The sequence below is a fragment of the Silurus meridionalis genome, chromosome 18 (assembly GCF_014805685.1).
Source record: "Silurus meridionalis isolate SWU-2019-XX chromosome 18, ASM1480568v1, whole genome shotgun sequence".
NCBI classification, from domain to species: domain Eukaryota; kingdom Metazoa; phylum Chordata; class Actinopteri; order Siluriformes; family Siluridae; genus Silurus; species Silurus meridionalis.
Window position 1 is genome coordinate 19594203 of NC_060901.1, and position 10702 is coordinate 19604904.

General features: G+C 42.5%; 1 protein-coding gene across 4 annotated transcripts in view; it reads left to right on the plus strand.

The window, feature by feature from the left end:
- Positions 1-286: 286 nt before the first annotated feature.
- The window catches only part of plxnb2a.1 (plexin b2a, tandem duplicate 1), a 68967-nt gene continuing 58551 nt past the window's right edge, over positions 287-10702 (plus strand). For 3 of the 4 annotated variants that reach the window (XM_046872634.1, XM_046872636.1, XM_046872635.1), the window contains exon 1: positions 287-735. The gene's annotated coding sequence lies outside the window, so the exon portion shown is untranslated. Of the gene's footprint in view, positions 746-10702 lie in introns of all 4 variants that reach the window. The other variant, XM_046872637.1, reaches the window with a different exon arrangement.

Consider the following 10702-nt stretch of genomic DNA (forward strand, 5'->3'; position numbering starts at 1 on the left):
GTGGATTAAACCTTTGCAAAAACAGTCATCATGAGATTAGAACAGGAAGAGAAGAGACTGCTTTTGTTCCAGAAGGCGGTGAAAAGCTTCTCCTTCGTGAGAGAGAGAGGGGGAGAGGGGGAGAGAGGGAGAGAGAGAGAGAGAATGAATGTTGGGGAAAACTCGCAGGAATTCTAAAGAGTTCAACATTTATGTTTTATTATATACTAATGAAGTCCCCGTAGCCACGCCCACTCCCTCATTACTATTCACAACTTTTCACCCCACCCCGTCTTGCTCCCTAGTTTTACACCGTGTGTTTGAGTGTGAGTGTGTGTGAGTGTGTAGTCCAACGCGAGGGAACTCAGCCCTTTGCAGCCTATCAGAGAAGGGCTCGGGGGGGAGGCGAGTTCTGTTGTCCCGCTGTTCTCCTGCGGATCTCCAGGCAGAACCAGTCCAGGGAGAAGATCTGTGCGGTAGCGGTTAAAGCCTGATCCAGGTGCAGCGCGCACACACCCGAAAGGACCTGTAAATCAGGTCACGTGATTGTGGAGAAAACCCTTCTGTACGGAGAGAGAGACACGCTACGGATTTACGTATCCGTGTCCGGTTTCTCGCGTCTCCTCCCGTCTTTTTTCAGGGAGCAGGAAAATAACTGTTGGTGGGATTCAGGAGATGGTGTGAGAGGGTCCTGAGCGCGAGGATTTGCAGGAGCGCGTTTCTTCACACCGACCGCGAGTCGCGTGGACTTCAAAGGTGAGCGCGCGTAAGCGTTACTTTGTTTCCTTGTTTGTTTGTTTGTTGGTTGTTGCGTTACAAAGTACCAAAACGCTCTCGTTACGAAAGGAAACGCGCACGCGCTTTATTACGCACTCTTCCATCCTCTCGGCTGCTTCTTCACTCGAACAAATGTTTGTTTAGTTTCTTTGTGTTTTCCTAAACCTCCTTTTCCGTCCGGAGTGAATCAGGATTTTTGGACTTTCTGGACATCAGGTTCGGTGTGAACCTTCAAACAACACCAGTGGAGGAGGAGGTTTGTGCTGGTGGTTGTTTACAGTGTTGTGAAGTGAACTCCAGTCTCTGGTGGTAAAGTGCTGTAGCTCTTGGGCACACAGGTCAGAACCTCCACCTGGAGGAAACCTTTAGCGAATATAGTTTGTAGTTTCTCTCAATTTAAACGTCTTCAGAATTTGAGCTTTGAACGAGTTAAACATATTTGTGACATTTTCCACATGTGAACAGAGGAATTGTTCAGCCTGGGGAAGGTCCTGCTCTGTGCTGGTTTGAATTCCTGAAGGAAGGAGGTGCTGCAGAGCAGGTTCCTCAAACCTCCAGGTTCTTTCCACATTCCTGTTTATTAGAGTTTTCCATTCACAGTGACTTTACTTTCAGAACAATTGCAGACTGACACCCAAATGCCTCGATTTACATTCAATCTGCTGCAAGTGTGTAAAGTACTGAGTAAACACACACACACACACACACACACACACACTTCTGCAGGATTTCTCCCATAACCCACATTAGTGTTATTTTACAAGCCCTGTCTCGAGCATGTAAAGGTTTTATATGATCCGTGTTTTTCTCTGCAGTTCCCTCGTATACGCCGGCCTTTACAAACCAGTTAAACGCTCTAATGTGGTTTTAATCATGTGAGCACCAGGCCGTGGGTGATGGGTTCTCTGGTGAAAATCATCGATCATGATTGAGGTGATTAATTGATGTATTTATTTGCACATCAAATGACCTTCTTTGGTTGATGTTGAAAAACAGAAGGACTTATTTCTAATAACTCGTGCTGCCGTTTTGTCTACTGTTTAATGCGGTTCTGAGTTTCTGTCTGTTACACTGGTGGTACAGTTTTAATATTCAGTCCAAGATGGAATTGAGAAATTGATCAAAGTAATCAATAAAGATGATCTGAGGAGCATCTGGCTTCTGTAATGGTCTCAAGTCTAATAATAATTATAATAATACTTTTTGTCATCAGCATATCTGCACTGAGGGTATTAACCGTTAGCATATCAGCTACTGAACTACAGCGTGCACCAGCGTTCCTACATTCCTTTATGTTCGAAGTGTGAGAGTTCCACATCTTCATGGTGGCTTGTAAGTGGTAATCATGCTGTTTTGCACTTTAAGGGGTTCATTGTAGGTATTAAAGAACATAGACGTCTCCATGAACGTGTGTGTTTTGTTTGCTATGCACACGAAGTTCATATTAAGATACTCCCAGGACAGTTACAGGCCTGACGGGGTGTAGGTTATGTTCTACTGGATAGACCTTCTGCAACATTTTGGACTGAAATGGATGCACAACATCATCAGCTGAGCACTAAGCTCGTCAGAAGATGACAGCAGAGTAGTGGTAGCCGGCTAACATCAGTGGTGACTCTAATGTTGATGATTACATGCTTGAAACAGTGATTTAGTTTAATGTTCTAGATATAACCTGGTCACGTGTCTGTATCTTCACCCATAAGCCAAAACTGCTTTCCACTCAGTGAAGTTGCTTTTACGTCACGCCATACACAGGGAAGGAACTGATGGTTGAGAAGTTGAGAAGCTGCAGATTGAGAGGAGTGTTTATTTATTTATTTTGAAGCTATTACCAATTGTAAGACATTCACCTCAAACACAGTGTTCGTTATTAGCAGTTAGCGTGCACATGCTAACACGCCTGCAGTTATCATAACACACTGCTTTTTCAGTCTGTGTTCAGATATGATTTAATTGATACTGAAAGTTTGTCTAGTGCCGGTTAAAGATTTGAAGGATTCCTGAATTTGGGTTTGGGGAAGATGGTCTGATACAGAGCAAATGAATAATCCAAGCAATGAAGTTCAGGACAAAGAACACATTCAAGGAGCCTAAGTACTGAGTGAAGGCGAGCAGGACCCGCAGATGTGACACAGATATTACAACACCAGGTCATCAGGTGGTACAGTTCCTCCGTTCTCGTTTAATCCTGGGTTTGTGTTGTTATTAATTTCTTTGGTTTCTTCCTGTAGTATAACCATACAGATGTAAAAGTGTGTGAATGGCCTGTGATCATGTTCCTCACCTCACACTGCTGGATGGGTTTTAGTTCCAGCAGATCTGGAGATGAACGTATGGAACCCAGAAAAAGCAGATGGAAAATAGAATAGTCTTTATTTGTCATATATCCATTACAGCACAGCGAGAGAGTTGTGTAGTTTATATTATAACTGTGCACATTCGTGTTTGTGCTCAATTCCTTACGGCCCTTCGGCCTCCTGCTTCTAAGCAGCGGACGTTTCCTCAATCATCTGCACTTCCTGAGCAGCCCTCGCCTCTAAGAGCTCATCAAAAAGGCCTTTCTCCAGCCTTGTTCTATTCGTTTGTTTACAGTCAGGAGCGACGCTGATGTGGATCAGCCTGTTGTCATTAAAGTGTGTCCGCCGTCGTACCCTGTAGTATTTCAGCTCTCATTTCTGGCTCATCCATAAGCAGTCCGCCCTGTTCCCTCATATTTCTTCAGAATATCTCGTGCCTGATGACTTTCTGTGTCAGATAACAATATTGCAAAAAAAGAGCCATCTAGACATTGTGAAGAGACCCTCGAGCTCTAATTTCAGCTTGTGTCAAGCTTATGGATGTTCATTGGTGGATTGGATTAGTCACGAGGGCAATTTTCTCCTCAAATTTACTTCGTTTCCTCCAGCACATAGTTTCCCATTATTGTTTTTAATTGCTGAGGATGAGCTGCTTTTTTCAGAGTGCAGTAGAGAGGCATGTCTGGACATGAGCTCCACAGGGGTAACGTGTGTGTCTCTAACCGACACTGACTGCTTTACAGAACTAAAGGTGAGAAGTGACGACATTTCTACTAAATGTGATTAAAGAAAAAACCCAGGGAATTATCATCTAATTAATCATCGTCATCTTCAGCAGCATCCAAGGTTTATTTTAATCGTCTTTTCCAACTAATGTGACAACGTTCGTTAAACTGACTAATTTCTGTTGATGTTGCGAATGGCCATGATGACATGGTACTGAACTCGGGTCTGACTTTCTGAGGCCACCTCTACACGAATACGGAGAAATTAGAAAACGTCTAAAAGGAAGGCGTCTAAAAATGCTCCATGTCCACACTTTCGTTTTCGGTCATTTCCCAAAAGTTGCTCATTCACACTGAAATGTCTGAAAACACTCACGTCGCTGTACTGCACATGAGCGAAACATACGTCATGTCTGCCTGGCATTTATTTACTTTCCCGCTTTTTGAAAAGTCATGGCCTTCGCTTTGACACGCAAAAAAACGTCGTTTTCATTTATCCACTTTGGAGAGCGTTTTCAAAAAGCTACGTTTTTATTGTCCGAAAAACGGCGTCATGTGGACGGAGAGAAAAGTATGCGTTTTTAAAATGAAAGCGTATTAGCTAGGACATGGCCTGAATAGCCTAGTAGGAATTTCAAGTCCTGGCCATTTTTTTCATCCCTCTAGCCACAGGTCACGAAAATTAAAATTTATGAATATGAGGCGAGAATTAGTCATGGATTTATCTCTCTATAAAGAGACCACTGCGACATGGCTTTAATCCATCCATGTGACCGATCGTGTCTGCTGCACTGCATTCAACTTTATATCTAATGTTTGTTGTTTTCTATCCTTCTCTGTTCAACGTCTCATTATTAATAAGTAATGCTGAAAATAGTGAATGAGAACAGAGTCTCGCATGTAATTGTTTTTCTCCTTAAGGTCACTTTGTCACGTCATCATGACACACAAGCGCTAAGCTCACAGGAATGAAGATAATAGAGAGCTAACCGACAGATTAGCAAGCTAAGAATGTAATACAAACATATTTTATGTGTTTCGGTGCGGAGATTTCTTTTAATCCTGCGACTCGGCAGCTGTTTTGCTTCTATAATCCAACAACCTGAGATTTAAATGAACTGTTGTCTGTTAGGATGAAATGCAAACTTTGTCTCTATAGTGAAGCTTGTAGGAAAATCAGAGCCTCTTGCAGCAGGACCTGCCCATTTCAGGCTGCAGCTTTTTGTCCATCACCATGAAGACGAAAGACACTGCAGGAAAACGTGTGCCAACAGCATACGTCAGGTTGTGTTTAAGACGAGCTGTTTGGTGTGTTGCTGTGAAGCAGAAACACGTTGGTGAGAAGTGCGTGAGGAGAACTGACCAAAACACATCAAGAGCAGAATGACAACATCTGCTGTTTTGTTTCGCCTTTGGATTTCTCCTGCACGCGTTTTGGCCAAGTTCATAATAGTCATCAATTTCCATTCAGCTTATTCAGTTTGGATTGTAAACACTGATAAACCTCCTGACCAGTTCAGCAAATTTACTTCCCTTCCGTTGTTTTAGTTTCGGGTTTCACAACCTCTGGTTTTCCTTTAATGAAGTTTAAATGAATGGAAATGAGATTTTTCTTGCCGTCATCCTGAAACTGAAAAGTGTTTACCGCACTCAGCTGCGCAGACGTGTGCAGTGCGCTTCACTGTCTGGACCTTGTGGTGTTTTCCTCCATCGTGTTTCTTTACAGGGATTCAGTGTGTCATTCTGTAGGCATGTCCTGTTTTCTAGTCAGCTGATGTGTTTTGTGTTTTACTGAATCAGGACAATTACTGGAAACACTTTTGTGTTTTTGAAACAATTTCGACCTCAATTGATTTGGGAGCATTTCAACACATGGCCATTGCCTATTCATTAATCTTTGGACCTGCGTGATCAGGATCATGGAGTCTATCCAGGGTGCACTCGGCAATGAGTTTCCATACCAGTATGGCAGTGTATAAACACACCATGGACACACACTTATTTATTGTAGCTTGTCCACCATCTGATGTGGTTTCATGAAGGAAGTCTGAAAAACAAGGACAAACAAGGGCACACTCCACTGCACATATCTGCGCTCAGGGGAAACCAGGACTTCTGACATGCGCTGCCACGGCACTGTGTTTAACTGAGCTAACTATTGTTTAATATCAGTGTTTATTGGTGTTTATAGATCACAGCTAGCGATTATAGTGTAGATGAAGATAACAAAGCAACTCAGGATTCCTATTAGAGAACGCTGGCTGGTCCAGCAAGTGCCTTCAAACCAACATGACGGCACGGGATCATGAGTTTTAAAATCAAACCCTCGTCCATTTTGTCACTAGAAGACGTGGAAAATAACCTTCTTGTTTACAGTGTAAATTGTATTGCATCATGCACTTTCTATACTGGCTGGAACTTATTTCTTTAACTAATTATTTAACGATAATATTTAATGCATGTAAAAGTGCACGTTGTTCCAAACCTGACAGAACTGCAATTTAGTTTTTTCTCTATCGTGTAAATATACGAGGCCCCGACACTAGGAATTCTCTCGCGCTCAAACGCGACCGTAGCAGTGATCTTGTACGTGTGTAGACTTGTTTGTTGCACGTCACACATCCTGGTGGCCTGTTAAATGCCTGATCGCATCACGTGGACAAGACCAGCTCGAGCGATCAATCATTAACCATGTGGCTCGATCAGTGTTTATCATGCACAGAGATTAAAGGAAACATCCTCACTGACCAGTTCGCCGTGTGAGGACTTTCTGTTGACTCAGTGTGTGTGTGTGTGTGTGTGTGTGTGTGTGTGTGTGTGTGTGTGTGTGTGTGTGTGACCGACCAGAGCCAGAATGTGATAGTGGTCCAGGCCAAGGGGTGGTAGGCATGTATGCGCACGTGTGAGTGTGTGTGTGTGTGTGTGAGAGAGAGAGCAGAAAGAGCCCTGTTATCGCTCTGTCATGTTTAAGTGACTCTTGTTCTCCTGTACATGAGCAACTGCTGGAATTTCACTCTGTGCTTCACTCCTGGATCATTTTCCAATGGGAACCAAAAACTGGACTATGCACTGGACTGCATTAACTGTAGCTGGTGTTTGTGGGTCCCAGAGGAGTATTTATTGCTCCGGAATAACATTCTAGTACATTCTACTGAGTAATAACTTGTTTTGTAGCTGAATACAAATAGGATTGAAGCAGAGTAGTGCAATAATGTGACCTCTGGATATACAGTTCAGAAACATATCTTCACTCCCTGATTATTTTATTGTTCATGCTCCTTTATGCAGATGATAAATCGGCTATTATTCACATCACACCATCAGACCAGGACCAGGAGGGGTCTGCATTTGCCCGCTGTAGCCTCTAAATCATATTCTTGGCTGAGACAAGTCAAAGCTGGCATGATCTTCTGTAGCACATTTCACCTCCACATTGTGCTTTCTGCTCAAGATAAGACGTGTTCATGAGAAGTTTTTGTGAGCGATGGTTTACTCAAATCTCCCATCAACAAGTTGATGCCACCTACTGCTGTGAGATCACTGTGTGTGAAAATCCCAGGAGTTTCTGAAAGCCAGCTATTGTAGTTCTGACATCCATGCTGTGCTTATTCAAAGTGATGAACATTATGTTCCTGAAGCCCTTGGATCTAGATGATGATCTGTTATCCGATTAGCCAATCAAGTGGCAGGAGTATAAATGTGTAAATGTGCATAAAAATCCAGACGCTTCTGATTTAGTGCACAGTATTCTCATGGTCTCCATAAACTTCATCCTGGAACAGTATTACGGTGTCTCAGCAATTGCGGGGGAGGCGTGTCTTTTTGACAGGCTTTGCCACTGCTGAACATATCTGCGTATGGATGTGGTGTAAATCTGGGAATTTCATCATTAAATCTGTGCTCCTGTGCAGAAGAGGGTTAGACAGGGTTCAGCAAACATGTTTTCTAAGGAGACCAGAAACTATTACACTCCATCGTGACTTATTTTAAAGTGAGTTCATTTGGACACAGACTACAATAACGCAATCCTACTTTCATCACACACAAACACGATTCTGAGCCTGCGCCGAATTTCCATACGAGCCGGAGGGCGTCACAGTCACCGGCCTGAAGTCAGTCAAGTTCTTCTGGTTTTGCTGCGCTTCTGAAGAGCACAGTTCATGTTGTGGTTGTGCTCAGCCTGAGAGGGCTGTGATTGGTGCTTTCTTCACTTCAGCCAATATGTTATCCTGCATAAACATAGCTCTGGGACCGTATAGAATAGCTCTCATTGTGCAGTGTTTTTATTAAGGCCCACAGCGTTCTCTAGCACAAAGGTGCCTTTTAAGAGTGTTGAGAAAAGGAAAACCACAGGCTGCATTAATTATTTAGTGCTCCATGGTTTTGTGGCGATTTCAGGACCCACTCTGCCCCTGGCACGCCGTTATTACGGCACATTGCTGTGGTGTGCAGTAATATTAAACCATGGTGCAGCTACTAACCTAATGTTCGAATTTACTCATGATTTTGTCTGGATAAATAGACTAGCAAAGCTGGATGAAGACATTTCCATCTTCGTTCTTGTTACCTGAGAAATGTGCTGTAATGTAAGTGATTTAAAAGATGCTCGATTCTTAGCATGGAACAAATCTCTTATATTAAACACTGAAACTTCAAATTTTTAAACCTTTTAAAGAGATCAGCGGATTGTTTACGTTTGTATTTTAATGAACTCGTTAGTAGCCTCAGCGTTACATGCTTTACACACACTTCTCATCTTTTAGATATTTTTTGGCCACGAGTTAGGGAATGTAAATTATGTTACACATGGTAACAGGATCAGAAGGACGGGAGGCGGAACATCCTGCCACGATCCTTCTGTCTAGAAACTGAATGTTTGAGTATGAAAAACTAAACCAAACAAAAAGTACCACCACACACACTCGTCCCTGGCCGTGTTTAATGTTGCATATGGAGGATCTTCGTATCCCGTATGAACACATGGTCTGTTCTCTCAACAGTCTGTCGCGAACACATTACCAGATGGCTGCATGGATCACTGACATGCCTCTTGTTTTTTATACAGGTTTTTTTTTGTTCAGTTCTGCAGGATTATCAGAAGCTGCTTCAGATGTCTGATAGGAAGCCGCTTTGGGATGCGTTCATCACATGATTAAGTGGCAGTCAAGCAGGAGATTTAATTTGAGTGCAATAGTGCAGTTACTCCTCCAAGAACCCAATTTTAAGTTATTCCCTATAGGTTTGGTATGATTTTTGTATTTTTTATTCCAGTGTTTTTTGGTTTTCAGGATTTTATTATTTAACACTCGTCTGGAGTGAGGTGTGTGTCTGGAGGGAATGCTGGTGTCAGATACAGGGGTGTGTGATAAGGTAACACACACGTATGTGCTCGGTGTGTATCGCCTCTGAAAAGCTTCAAAAAGTCATGAAACAACTCGATTCTAAATTTTGATAATTTCATGATGGAACAGGAAGTTGGTGATGTGGAACTGCTTGTCTAATTTACTCAATAGCCAGTGCTATTTGAGATCCTCAGGTTAGATCTAATGATATATATATATCTCTCCAGAATCACATTCTCATTAAGGCAGAGGAAAAGCGACATGTTGCAGCACTAAAGTATCTTGGAACGTCCCGCACGCTGTGACCTTGTACAAATTCCACTGTATTCAGAATGAATAAACTTATTGATTTTCCTTGATCACGTGAACAGTGCGTGGGGAGATTCACGGTCAAAAACACACACTGCTAACAAGCTAACTGGCTCTGATGATGAGGCAAGACGCCTCAGAGGTTCTGCTGAGCATCGATCATGAAGATGTGCCAAGATATAAATCACCAACTCCATGAGAACATGCTTTACATGAGTTCAAGCAGAAGATCTTGGTTTCTGTGGAGCTCTAAACAGGTCTCCTCTCCCCCATATCAGCACCTGATATGTAGACACACATCTTACTTTGAGCTCAGACTTCAAATCCACACCAGAACCCTGAGGCAGTTCCCAGAGTGCTTCATTTTTACTGCTAATTACTGGAACTCCTCTAACGTTGACCTTCATGTGGAGAAGTTAGAAAGGGAATTTTCTGAATGTAATAATAACTATAGCTATGTCACTACACAGCGCTGTGTGTGTTTTATGGGAATTTTTTGCAGGTTAAACATTAAGCAACTTTACAGTAGGCAGTAGAATGTGGACCAGGGCTTAGTCCAGTAGTCGTTATCTTGATCTTGCCCTTCAAGAGTTTTCCAATAAAGACCAAGTCCGTATTTCACTCGCTTATTAGTTACTGAATTTTACAGGCATTAGGAACAAATGCAGTGTTTGTTAGAGCAGACACATGCTCTCAGGTAGGTGTAGCAGTCTAAAGTTCTTCTGCAGTGACTAATACAGGATTTAGTGCAAACTGTGATTAGAGCTGAGAGATTAATGTGATGTTGGTTCTCCGTTTCTTCTTAAAGGATTATTTTTTGCAAATTTTGAATTGAAAATGCATGTAGTTATGAATGTATAGGTTTGTGTAACATGTCCTCACTCTCTCGTTGGCACTGAGGAGCGTGCGTGTGTGTTTGTGTGTGTGTGTGTGTGTGTGTGTGTGTGTGTGAGAGCATCATTGGGCTTGTTAATGGAGATGGTGATGTATATCACTGTTTCACAGGGTTTCATGTTTAGCTCTGGAATTTATGTGAAAGAATTGGGGGAAAAGCAGGGAACAGGAAAAGTGTACTGTGTGTGTGTGCGCCCTTTTACTGGTGGAAAAAAACTGTACATCATGAGGAAACTAAACCTTTACAAAGTTTTGGAGATTTTCAGTGTTTCCTCATGATGTGGTGTTTTGATTGGATGTTCTCTCAAAGAACACATTTTATTTAATACTGATCATTCTGTGTGTGTGTGTGTGTGTGTGTGTGTGTGTGTGTGTG